The following is a 13,014-nucleotide window of genomic DNA, read 5'->3' on the forward strand; positions in this document are numbered from 1 at the left end:
AACGTTAAAAGGCTCTTTTGGATCCTCACATATCTTGAACCTTCTGCAGTCTACTGACTATTCATTCACTTCCTTCCCTTCCCTGGCTTCTTGTCCACTGGCCTGCAGTCACTGCCTTTCTCTTTAAATCTTACCATGTGGTTCTTTGCTGTGGACTTGTCACTCTGACCCCGGAGTCTACTATGTCCTGTCCCTCCTCAGGCCTCTATGGTGGGCTGCTCTTCATCCTTCCTGTAAAGTCTGTGTAACTGTCCTTCCCTCAATCTTCCCTCTCTCATTCCATAATATTCTTCTTGAGTACTATGCACCTGGCATTTCCTCTTGTATTTATGCCCAGTAGCAAATTGTCTTCCTCAGAGCCTAAGTTTCCATTGCAGGCTTTCATATTGGACAGGATGTTTCCGGTGAGTACAAGCAGAATATACCTCATCCAAAATTATGAAATGAGAATGCTCAATGCTTGTCTACCATGCTGAAGACCCTGGAGGAATACTTTTTAAAAGGTCCCCAAATTGGAAACATTTCAAAAAAAACCATAATGCCCTCAGAGGAATCTTCCACACCTAACACATTGTGATGAACCATACCACACAGGCACTGAAAGTACTGTAGGGAGTATTTTCACCTTTGAGATTTGTATATAAGGTCTCAGTGAAACCTTATGAAACAATGAATTTCATGTTTAGATGTGGGTTCCATTCCCCAGTATAGCTCATTATGCATATTTAAATATTAATAGGTACAAACTAAACTGAAATACTTCTGGTCCTAAGCAAATTAAATAAGAAATACTCAATCTGTACTGGCTTTTAGGATTTGGTGTGGTTATACTGTTTCATAAAAACGCACCTGTATGCAAGATGTTTTATGCTAACTCTCATGGGGATTTATTGTGAATAACTTAGTTCTGTGGCTTAACTGAGGATTGTTTACATATAATTCTCACATGAGTTTGAGCTCAACTGTTCAGTAATATTAATAATAATAACAATAATAATGACACCAATACAATTTTATATTACCTCTTCATTTTTTTAAACAATTTTTATTAGATATTTTTCTCATGTACATTTCAAATGCTATCCCGAAAGCCCCTATACTCCCCCCCTGCCCTGCTCCCCAACTCATCCACTCCTGCTTCCTGGTCCTGGCATTCCCCTATACTGGGGTATAGAATCTTTGCAAGACCAAGGGACTCTCCTCCCAATGATGGCTGACTAGGCCATCTTCTGCTACATTTGCAGCTAGAGACACGAGCTCTGGGGGTACTGGTTAGTTCATATTGTTGTTCCTCCTATAAGACTCCTTCAGCTCCTTGGGTACTTTCTCTAGCTCCTCCATTGGGGGCCCTGTGATCCATTCAATAGATGACTGTGAGCATCCACTTCTGTATTTGCCAACCTCTTCTTCTTGATTCAATACATGTTCCATTCTGTAAAAAGAAAAGAGGATATATCATTGATGATATTTGAAATGCTCATGAACAAAATTTTGCATTATTTATATCACCTTTTAACTACCTTTTTATCCTTCAGAGCTCGCTCTCTTTTCTCTCATTCCACTTCTTCCTCCTCCTTCTTCTCTCTCCTGCCTTCTTTTTATCTTTTTATTTTCTTTTATTACTTTTACAATTTTTTTTTTTGGATTTTTGAAACAGTATTTTCCTGTGTAGCCTGGCTGTTCTTCAACTCACTCTGTAGACCAAGCTGGCCTTGTATTCAGTGACCCATCTGCCTCTGCCTCTTGAGGGCTGTGATCAAATTAAGGATGTGTAAGATTTTTCTGAAATATCTTTAATTTATTTTATATTGTATTATTCATGTTGCATTTACATCTTTCATCTTTTTCCCTTTTCTCCTCCTTCCAACCACTTCTGTCCTACCCTGCTCCCTCTCTCAAATTCATGGCCCTTAAAAATTATTGTTACATATATACTAATAAAAAATACAGAGATACAACCTGCTGTGTTCATTTCGTGTTGCTCCAATGTGCATAATTTTAGCCATCATAATACCTATTGACCAAAGTGAAAGAGGGAAATATCACATGACCTCACTACTAGCTGACAAGCTATAGGCAGCTAATGATTGCTGAGAAAGGGAAAATTGGTCTTCACTGGGAGATAAACACCGGAATTAGTTATCCAGTAACAAGTGGTAAACCCCTTTGAAATTTTAAGAGCTATTGCCTTCGTTTGTTATATTTATTTATTTATTTATTTATTTATCTTTTAAGATACCATTTTTATTTTATTTTTGAGACTCTCATAAATGCACAATGCAATGTATTTTGATCATATTCACCCCCATCTTACCAGAGCCACTCTGCCAACCTAACCTCCCCTCCCCCAACTAGTAACCTTTGTATCAATGTGACAGAAGACCTGCAGAGCTTCTCCAGAGAAAGTATCCAAGGAGCTGAAGGGGTCTGCAACCTGATAGGTGGAACAACAATATGAACTAACCAGTACCCCCAGAGCTTGTGTCTCTAGCTGCATATGTAGCACAAGATGGGCTAATCGGCCATCATTGGGAAGAGAGCCCCTTGGTCTTGCAAAGCATATAAAATTTGTTATATTTATAAAGTTAATAATTGTCTTAGTCTTGGTTTTACTGCTGTGAACAGACACCATGACCAAGGCAAGTCTTATAAAGAGCAATATTTAATTGGGGCTGGCTTACAGGTTCAGAGGTTTAGTCCATTATCATCGAGGTGAAATCATGATAGCATCCAAGCAAGCATGGTGCAGGCAGATCTGAGAGTTCTACATCTTCATCTGAAGGCTGTGAGCAGAATACTGGCTTCCAGGCAGCTAGAATGAAGGCCTTAAAGCTCATATCCACAGTGACACTCTTCCTCCAACAAGACTACACCTCCTAATGGTGCTACTCCCTAGGCTAAGCAAATACAAACCATCACAATAATATATTTATTAATTCTTCCAAAATTGCATACATCTTTATCAAATTACCCTTCCAACTCATCTGAAATTCACCCTCACTCTCCTATCCACCCAGCTTTGAATTTTCGACTTTTTCAAAAACTTATCAAGTCCAATTTGTGTTACCAAACTACTCCTGGAAACGGGGATGCCCTGAAGTGTGGTCGACTTACCAGAGGTCATACAATTAAAGACTGACTCTCCCTCTCCCAGCAGTCATGAAATGCCAATGGCTCCTCAGCTGGTGGTGGGATTTCATACCCCATTAAATCCCCCATTCTATACAGTGATTTTTGTCTGGTTTGACCTTGCATAGGTCATCTGTATATTCTCAGAATCACTGAGTTCATATGTACTAAACTGCTCTGCTGGACAGAAAACACTGTTCCCCTGAAATTATCTACCATCTCTAACACTTACATAATTTCAAAGAAGGTTAGTCACATCTGGTAAGGAGAATTCCTTACCCGACATAGAGCAAAAGGAAGGAGCAGCGTCCAGTCCCAACCAGTCTTTAAGGCTTTTTGGTTAAGGTCTCTTTTTATTCATTCTTTCTACATGCCCTGACTTTGGGGTTAGTATGCACAATGCAATTCCCAATCTGAATTTTGACCCTATCATATAAGGAAATCCATACCTGAGTAAGATATCCTCCAGCAATTCCTTTGCTGTCTCAGCCTTGGTTGGGAACACTTCTGTCCATCCAGAGAAAGTGTTTAGAAATATTGGCAGATTCTTATAGCCATACCTTCCCAGCTTGACCTCTGTAAAATCAATTTCCCACCAGCCTTTTGATTTAATTTGGGTGATTGACAATCCTGATACTGGCTATTGCTCAGAGGGGATCAGTGGATTCCTCTCTGGTCAATGATGGTAATGAGGTCTTACTATCAACAGATTAGCAGGAACAATCAGGACCTCAAGGAGCCCAAGACTGGCCTCCAAAGCAACTAGTAGAAGGGGTCATGAAGGGACTGAGGTAGCAGAATAAATTCCATTTTGTTTTTTAAGACTCCATTCTAAGCTAGCTTGCCCTTAGAGAGGCACGGCCCCCACCCTTGAGGTCTGAGAAAAATGATGAAATGTCCCTGGCTGTTGCAAAATAGACACATCAGCTGCAGCTAGCTGGTAAAAACAGAGTGGGTTAAGAAACATATGCCATTCCAAAGGAGTCAAGATACTCCTTTTTGATGTAGGCTCCCTTCTTATGGTTTAACCAGGTGCTATAAACCAATTAGCTTAAAGCCAACATTCCTTTAGCCTGTCATGTAACACTTAGACTTAGAAACCCCCTGCTTGTGTTTTTTTTTTCCTTTATAAACCCCTTCCTCTAGACATTTGGCCTACCTTCCTATCCTATTGCATCAGGAAGGTTTGTGACCTGAGCTCAAGCTTGAATAAAGACTGTCATGTGCTTGTATGGGAGTTGTGGTTACTGGTGGTCTTTTTGGGGGTTTTATAATCTGGGTACAACATCAATTCCACCCATTTACCTGAAAATGCCATGATTTCATTTTTAGCAGATGAAACCTATTTAAGTCATATAAATGTACAACATTTTCATCATCCAGTCATCAGTTGATGGCCATCTAGGCTGTTCCCACTTTCTGGATATTGAGACTATAACAGCAGAAACATGGAAAGGAAAGGATCTCTGTAGGAAAATAGAGTCCTTAAGATACATGCTTAAGAGTACTACAGCTGGACTGTGTGATAGATGTATTTCCAGCCTTTTGAGGAACCTCCACACTGATTTCCACAGTGGTTGCTGAAATTGTACTCCTACCAGCACTGAGTACCTGTCTTCTCCACATCCTCAGCAGAATCTGGTGTAATATATATATATATATATATATATATATATATATATATATATATAATCTTGGCCATTCTGATTGGGATCAGGTAAAATCTCAGAGTGGATTAAATTTACACTTACCTGATGGTTAAGGAAGTTGAACATTTTAAAAAATGCTTATCAACCATCTGTATTTAGTCTTTTGAGAACTCTCTGTTTAGTTCCAGGTGCCATCTTAAAATTAGGTTGTTTTCTTTATCTTTGGTTTTCTGAGTTTTTGTATATTCTAGCTACTAAATCTCCATCAGATATGTAAGATGCCTATCCACTCCAGTGATGCTTGGTTACTTGTGTCTGGTTCAGAAATCCCTTTCCTGTGCCTATAAGCTCAAGTATATACCCTACTTTCTTCCCAGTAATATTGGAAATGTCATGCCATACATTGAATCTCTTCATCCACTTGGAGTTGAGTTTTGTTCAAGATTAGAGATCAGGAGTAGTTTCATTCTTTGGTATCTAGCAGCTTGACTAGCACCGTTCAATGAGAAGGGTACATAGCTAGATATTATTTTCTTTAGTGCATAGTTTTAACTTTTTAAAAATCAGGCAGGTCTTTGAGTGGTTTAGGTATAAGTGTAACTGTACCAATCCTACATCTGATAGAGGGTGAATATCCAATATATCAAAAGAACTCGAGAAGTTAGACTCCAGAGACCCAAATAACCCTATTAAATAGAGTACAGAGCTAAACAAAGAATTCTCAACTGAGGAAACTCAAATGGCTGAGAAGCACCTAAAGAAATGTTCAACATTCTTAGTCATCAGGTAAATGCAAATCAAAACAACCCTGAGATTCCACCTCATACCAGTCAGAATGACTAAGATCAAAAACTCAGGTGACAGCAAATACGGGCGAGGATGTAAAAAAAAGGGAACACTCCTACATAGCTGGTGGGACTGCAAGCTTGTACAACCACTCTGGAAGTCAGTCTGGTGGTTCCTCAGAAAATTGGACATAGTACTACCGGAAGATCCAGCAATTCCTCTCCTGGGCATATACCCAGAAGATGTTCCAACTGGTAATAAGGACACATGCTCCACTATGTTCATAGCAGCCTTATTTATAATAGTCAGAAGCTGGGAAGAACCCAGGTGTCCCTCAACAGAAGAATGGATACAGAAAATGTGGTACATTTACACAATGGATTACTACTCAGCTATTAAAAACAATGAATTTATGAAATTCTTGGGCAAATGGATGGATCTGGAGTATATCATCCTGAGTGAGGTAACCCAGTCTCAAAAGAACACACATGATATGCACTCACTGATAAGTTGATATTAGCCCAGAAACTTGGAATACCCAAGATACAATTTTCAAAACACATGAAACTCAAGAAGAAAGACCAAAGTGTAGATACTTCAGTCCTTCTTAGAAGGGGGAACAAAATACCCATGGAAGGAGTTACAGAGACGACATATGGATCAGAGACTGAAGGAATGACCATCTAGAGACTGCCCTACCTGTGATCCATTCCATATACAGACACCAAACCCAGACACTATTGTGGATGCCAAGAACTGCTTGCTGACAGGAGCCTGAATCAGCTGTCTCTTCGGAGGCTCTGCCACAGCCTGACAAATACAGCTTGCAGCCAACCATTGAACTTAGCATGGGGTCCACAATGGAGAAGTTAGAGAAAGGACTGAAGGAGCTAAAATGGCTTGTAACCCCATAGGAAGAACAGCAATATGAACCAACCAGAACCCCAGAGCTCCTACAGACTAAATCACCAACAAAAGAGTACACACAAAAGGACCCATGGCTCCAGCTGTATATGTAGCAGAGGATGGCCTTGTGGGACATCAATGGAAGGAGAGGTTCTTGGTCCTGTGAAGGCTCCATTCCCCCAGTATGGAGTGGAGGGGGAACACTCTCATAGAAGCAGGGTTTGGGGGATGGGAGAAGGGGGGTTCCAGAGAGGAAAAAGGGAAAGAGGATAACATTTAAAATGTAAATACATAAAATATCCCCCCCAAAATAAATAAAGTGTGAGAAAGAAAAAAGAAAATCAGGCAGCTATAAGAGTACAGGTTTATATGTGGGTCATTAATTCTATTCTATTGATCAATGTATCTGGGTCATTAATTCTATTCTGTTGATCAATGTCTTTTCTAATACAAGTCTCATGCCGTTTTTATTTTTATACTCTGTGGTGCAACTTAAAATCAAGGATAAAGATACCTCCAGAAATTAAAATTTACATCCGACTAAAACTGGAAGATTTACAACTAATATTGAAATGAAGTTACTTAAATAGACCTATAAAACCAACACAATAGAATCGTAATTTAAAATCTCCCAACTCATCTGCAACCCTATAGGTGGAACAACAATATGAACTACCCAGTACCCCCAGAGCTCGTGTCTCTAGCTGCATATGTACCAGAAGATGGCCTAGTCAGCCATCAGTGGAAAGAGAGGCTAATTGGTCGTGCAAACTTTATATGCCTCAGTACAGGGGAACGCCAGGGCCAAGAAGTGGGAGTGGGTGGGTAGGGGAGTGGGGGGGAGCATATGGGGGACTTTTGGGATAGCATTGGAAATGTAAATGAGGAAAATACCCAATAAAAAAAGAAAATCTCCCAACTCAAAAATCCCCAGGATCCTGTGGATAAGGTACAGAATTCTAACAGATCATCAAACAAGAAGTTGCTCAGCATTTTCAGAAACACACAAAAGAATACATGAAGAATTCACCCCCATTGTCTCAGCCGCCATCACAGGTCCCTCTGCATCCTTAGAGACAACATAATTTTCTAGCTCTTATGCACATGCAAAATGGCCTCTCATCTAATATCTTTTCTGACAACTTGGATCACATTGGAAGCCTATAGCCATTTTCTTCTTCAAATATTAGAATGCTCTGTACTTTGCCAGCCTCTATGCCTGACTCCAACCAAGCACAGCTCCTTAGGCTCTGCCTGCTAAACATTACTTTCACACCCACTTGTTCGTTATCTCTTTGCTTTATTTTCCTGTTTGACTTGTGGGCCAGCTCCTGATATTGGCTTTGGTTGTGAGTTTCTGACTTTTCTCTCCCTCACCTGCTTGCTCTGGGCTTAATGGGTAATCAGCCCCTCTCCATACTCAGCTGACTTCCTCTCAGTGGTCAATGCCTCTTAGCCACTTCACCTAGAAATAAGACCCAGAGTGTAATGGTTAACGTCAGATGAGTTATGCTTCTGTAAAAATCTAATGGTGAGCTCCTACTCCCCAACCTGAAGATGTTTGGAAATTAGAACTTCGAAAGACTAATGCAAGTAAATGTGTGTTGCTTAATCTAGTCAGTTCATGCTATTAGACAGTTTGGGATTCAGGGATGAGGACAAGTATTTGAATGCACTTAAACATTATTCTGTTTCCATAAAGTGTGGTAGTATCTGTCACCTCTCATCATAGAAGATTTTTTGTTGGAAAGAGAGATCATTATAGGAAGCTACAACTGATTAAACGACCGAGACAAAATGACTCTAAGATGTCTAGCCCTCTGAGCTGAGACATCTGCAAAACAATCCCTACACCTAGTGTTCAGCAAAAAAATTGCATAAGTAAGGGCAAAAGAAATTGTAAGAGCCAAAGAACCAGGAATATCCTGATGTGATGTGTCTTCTAGATATGAGAAAGGAGCTATATTCATGACATGTCAACAATATGACTTCCTAAATAAGGCCTGAAGAATGATACCACCAGTTGAGAGGTCAATATGGATGAGAAGAATCTCAAGGGCACCCTATCCTTATATAAAGAGCTACAGGAAATTAATGACTGCTGAGAGATGGAGAAATTAGTCCTCCACAGTGATGAGGCCTTCTACATGATTATCACATTACCAAGTAGTCAGCCCTAAAATATGTACATAGAAACAACACTAAAAGATCTAGTAGGTTGCACTTATATAGTCACATACATACACACACACAGACACACTAATAATTAAAGAATCATGAGGCAGAATCATGAGGCAGAATAATACACTCCTTTCATCCCAGCACTCAGGAGAAAGATGCAGGCAGATCTTGTGAGTTCAAGGCCAACCTGGTCTACAAAGCAAGTTTCAGGGCAGCCATAGCTCTGTTACACAGGTAAAACTCCATCTAGAAGAAACAAACCAAAAAAAAAAAAATTCCATTAATTTGAGAGGGAGTGTAGAGGTACAGGTATGTGAGAAATATTGTAAGTATATTTTAAATTAAAAATTGCATTGGTATCTAAGAAAAAATGAGAACGCCGGTCTGTACATGAATAAAAAGCACACTGGTAATTATGGCGATATTATTCATAGACAAACCATGGAAAAATCTCATTTCTGCCAACTGATATGTAGACAAAATGGAATACAATACAATGAGTTGCCATTTATCAAAAGTAAGACCATAACACTAATATGAGCTACAACACAGGGTAGCTTTGTAATAATAAATATTAAGTTAAAAAATTTAGTCAAAAAGACCGTGTATGATTCCATCTGTATAACAAGTCCAGGATACACAATTCTACAAAGACTGACAGCAGATAAGGATTTCCTAGGGCTGGGCTGAGGCAGGAAAAATGGGGAGCTGTTGCTAATAAGCAGGGAATTTCTTTGTAAGCTGACAGAATTGTTCTGAAATTAGTGGTGATGATGGCACATGCCTCTTGAAATCCTAAAAGCCATTGATTTATACATTCTAAATAGGTGGATTTTATGTTTTATGAATTATTTCTTAATAAAGATGTTATTAAAATGCATACAAGTCACCCCTTTAAAAAGTCACAAAGGAACATCTTCTCATTTATTTAATCTAAAGGATAATAATTTCAGTAATATATCAAAAAGTATTTTTATCTAAGCAGGCTTCGATGTTACACTGCATTTGAATGTCAATGCTTATCTCAAACATAGAAACAAGAATAGAGAAGCCAGATGGGTTTGCTCTGTCAGTAGATAATACAGGAAAAAAGCACTCCACACTGTTGATACTGTATTTCCTTAAGCTGATCTTCTCAATAATTTGAACAGGTTACTTTTATTCTCAAGCTGTAATGCTAAGTAGTGAATAAACCCCAGAGACACAGGTGTTTCATGTTTTCTTGTTGCCAACGACTGTCCTTGATAAGCTCTACATTCTGTTGGATAATTTGGTGCAAAAGTCAAAATGCTTTTAACCACTGTGTTACCCTTTCCATCACTGTGACCAAGTACTTGAGAGAAAACATTTAAAAAGGGGGAACATTTATTTTGGCTCAAAGTCTCAGTAGGTTTAAATGGCATGAGGATGGCTCCATTGCCTCGGGCCTGAAGAAGGGCAAGGAAAAAATGTCAAAGTGAAAGGTCTTGGAAGAGCAATGATGTTCCCTCATAGCAATTGGGAGGCAGAAGTGAGAAGCAAATATCGTTCCCAAGAGGACATGTCTATGGTGACCTGCTTCCCAACTGAGCTCCGCCCCACAAAAGTTCCTAGCATTGCTCACTGATGTCATCAAAGTATGAACCTATCAGTGAACTAATCCATTAATGACGTCAGCACCCTCATGAGCCAATCATCTCTCAGTAAGTAGGTTGAACCTTTCAAAGAGCATTGAATCGATCTAAAATGTAGACAGGGGACTATTATTGACAGAGGTCAGTGCACTTTAAATTATGCCGTTAGTAGGAACCTTTGCTGGTGGAGCTGAGTTAGTGAGTAAAGACGCATCCCTTGGGAACAATATTTGGTCTTCACTTCTGCTTCCCAGTTGCCATGAGGCAAGGGCATTGCTCCTCCAAGCCCTTTCATGCTGATATCCTTACTTTGCCTTTCTGAGACAACAAGAATAATAATAATAATAGTACTTCAAACAGGCCAGGACTCTGATATATTTCTCTTAAGGTAATTTGTTGATCCTTTGAAGTCACCATGTAAGATGCTATTTTGTGAACACATTAGAAATGAAGACACTTACTTGAAAAAAAGAATACAAGATCATACCTGTAATATATGGCAAGACCAGTCCGGGCTTCCAATTCAGACAGACCCCTGAAATCTGAGCTCTTAATTATCACCCGTTATCTGTCTCACTCAAGAAGCATTTTTCAACTCTAAAATAAATTATGTTTTGTTGGAGACATAGAGTGCATGTATCATGTAGGAGAGAGAATAATTCAATTGAGATCCAGAAAGTTCAAGTAACCTACATTTTAAAGCATGTTTATCCTGTGACGGCTTTCAAATCAATTAACATACTTGATTTTCAAATGAATCTTTTCTTCAGATTCCACCATGATTAAGACTCGTTTGCTCCCACAAGATAAGCGGCCTCCTCAGTACTGCTTAGTGTGACGGGCATCTCCCTCCTTGGCACTGGAGCTCAGCACGTCCCAAAATAGCACAGTGTTGCGGTAAATCTCTCCAACCCAAATATGCCCTGGCAAATGAAAACACAACACAATTAATACGAATACATGCTGTGCACCTAGATTGGGCAGATCTACCACTACACTACCATCTTCCACAGCTTATGAGACCCCTTAGAACTTGCAGTTTCTCCAGGCCGTGTGCTTCTGCTCCGCTTTTCTTTTTTCTCCTCCTCCTCTACATCCTCTCCCTCTTCCAATATTCTCTTCTCTCCCACCCCACCCCCCTGCTCCAACTTCCCTTTTATCTGCCCAATCATCCGCTCTCCTTTATTTTACAAATTAAAGTAGGAAGCAGGTTTACAGGAAATCACCCGCTGATTCTTTCCTTGTTCACAACCACTCCCAGGAGAACGGCATTAACATCAAATATAATTAGCCCCAGGGCTATCCACAACAGCACAGCACTGGAGATTTCACTTCAGTCCATGTCTAGGGTCTCCTAGCTATCAGCGCTCCGCTTGTAGCTTATAGCATTCTTCCTATAGCTTGCTCCCTTTGCTTCATGGCCCAGCCTGTGGAATTACGATGGCTAGAGAGTATGCTTCGAAGGAGAGATTTCAGAACCAGGCAAGCAAAATCACTGAGCTAAACCCCAAGTCGAAAGAAAACACTCCATAGGTCGAAACATGGGAGATTTCACAATGAAAACAAGCAGGTTCTAAGGGGCGAGGCTTAGTTGAGGGAAAAAAAATCATAGTTCAGGGCTGCTAGACCAACATCTGAATTGCTCCTATGAAAAGATTTATTGCCTGCAGACTTGATTTAGGTTCTGTATCTCGTACATGATGGCTAAATTTGTGTATCGATTGTCTGACTTGACTTCCCTGATGTTTGGCCAAATGCCAGAATAAGGATGCTGATAAAAGCATTGTTTAGACATGATTAACACATATATAAGTATTCCTTGAGAAGGGCAGATGGCCTTCCATCACGTAAGTGGGCTCTATTAAATCAGCTGAAGGCTTTATGGAAATTTGCTCAGTTTACATAAGTTTGAATTTTTCAAAGAATTTTTAAAATTTATTTATTTATTTTGTAGTAGTCACACAGATGCCACAACAGGAGTGTGGGGGTCAGAGGACACTTGCTCAAAATGGTTGCCTTGTTTCACTATGGGATTCCAGGAACTGAATTTATGCCTTGGCCACTAGTGTCTTTCCTGCTGAGCCATTTTGCTGCGCCCTAAGAAGGAATTCCCCTAAGACTGTCATATTGAAGTCCCACCTCAGTTTCCTAACTAACCCTACTTCCCTATGGAATTTTGGCTCAAGACCTCGGCAGCAGGAAAGCAGCGGGATTTCAAAGTAACCAGCTTGCCCATGGATTTCTCCCCTGCCCTCCCCTGCCAACACATGAAACAGTTCCTTAAATCAGCCTCTCAAGGTCCTTCTTTCTCTCAACAAACTGAGACGAATGTGCGTGTATGAAAGCACACCTTCATTTCTTGTCCTGTCGCTGTTAAGAGACAGGGGGTTTATTATGGCCCACAGATCAAAGCTATACTCCTCCAGCATGGCAGGGAAGTCACCTGGCAAGACCTTGGGGCAGTTGACCACCTCCCATCTGTATTCAAGAAGCAGAGAATGAATAATCCAGGGATCAGCCCACTTTCCCTGTCCTATCTAGTCCAGGATCCCACCCACAGTTAGCACACCAAGTGACCTAATCTAAATAACCCCTCCAGGACTTGCCTAACGGCATGTTTCCTGGGTGATGCTAGGCCCTGTCAAAGGACAAATAAGAATAGTGGTGGTGGAAGGGGCCAATGGGCAGGGATGAGGATTTGGGGTAGGGGGCTGCAATAGGGATGTAAAGTGGATAAATAAATTAATGGA

At 40.2% G+C, this 13,014-nt stretch overlaps 2 long non-coding RNA genes across 4 annotated transcripts in view; both read right to left on the minus strand.

The window, feature by feature from the left end:
* Positions 1–1,330: 1,330 nt before the first annotated feature.
* On the minus strand, positions 1,331–4,772 carry Gm42272. Of its 2 annotated transcripts, XR_881188.1 has the most exons (4): positions 3,579–4,772; positions 2,682–2,897; positions 1,960–2,014; positions 1,331–1,432 (listed from the first exon to the last, which is right to left on the minus strand). It is a non-coding gene; the product is annotated as a predicted gene, 42272 (long non-coding RNA). The 2 variants fall into 2 exon arrangements; XR_881187.1 differs by having other exon boundaries at positions 2,682–4,772.
* A 2,540-nt stretch (positions 4,773–7,312) lies between these two features.
* Gm34007 overlaps positions 7,313–13,014 on the minus strand; it is a 76,611-nt gene continuing 70,909 nt past the window's right edge. Inside the window, exons 6-7 of one of the 2 annotated variants that reach the window (XR_881189.1) lie at positions 11,007–11,187; positions 7,313–8,897 (exon numbers count right to left, since the gene is read on the minus strand). This is a non-coding gene — a long non-coding RNA (predicted gene, 34007). Of the gene's footprint in view, positions 11,188–13,014 lie in introns of both variants that reach the window. The other variant, XR_003955381.1, reaches the window with a different exon arrangement.

This window comes from Mus musculus, chromosome 4 (genome assembly GCF_000001635.26).
Source record: "Mus musculus strain C57BL/6J chromosome 4, GRCm38.p6 C57BL/6J".
In the NCBI taxonomy this organism is placed as follows: Eukaryota; Metazoa; Chordata; class Mammalia; order Rodentia; family Muridae; genus Mus; species Mus musculus.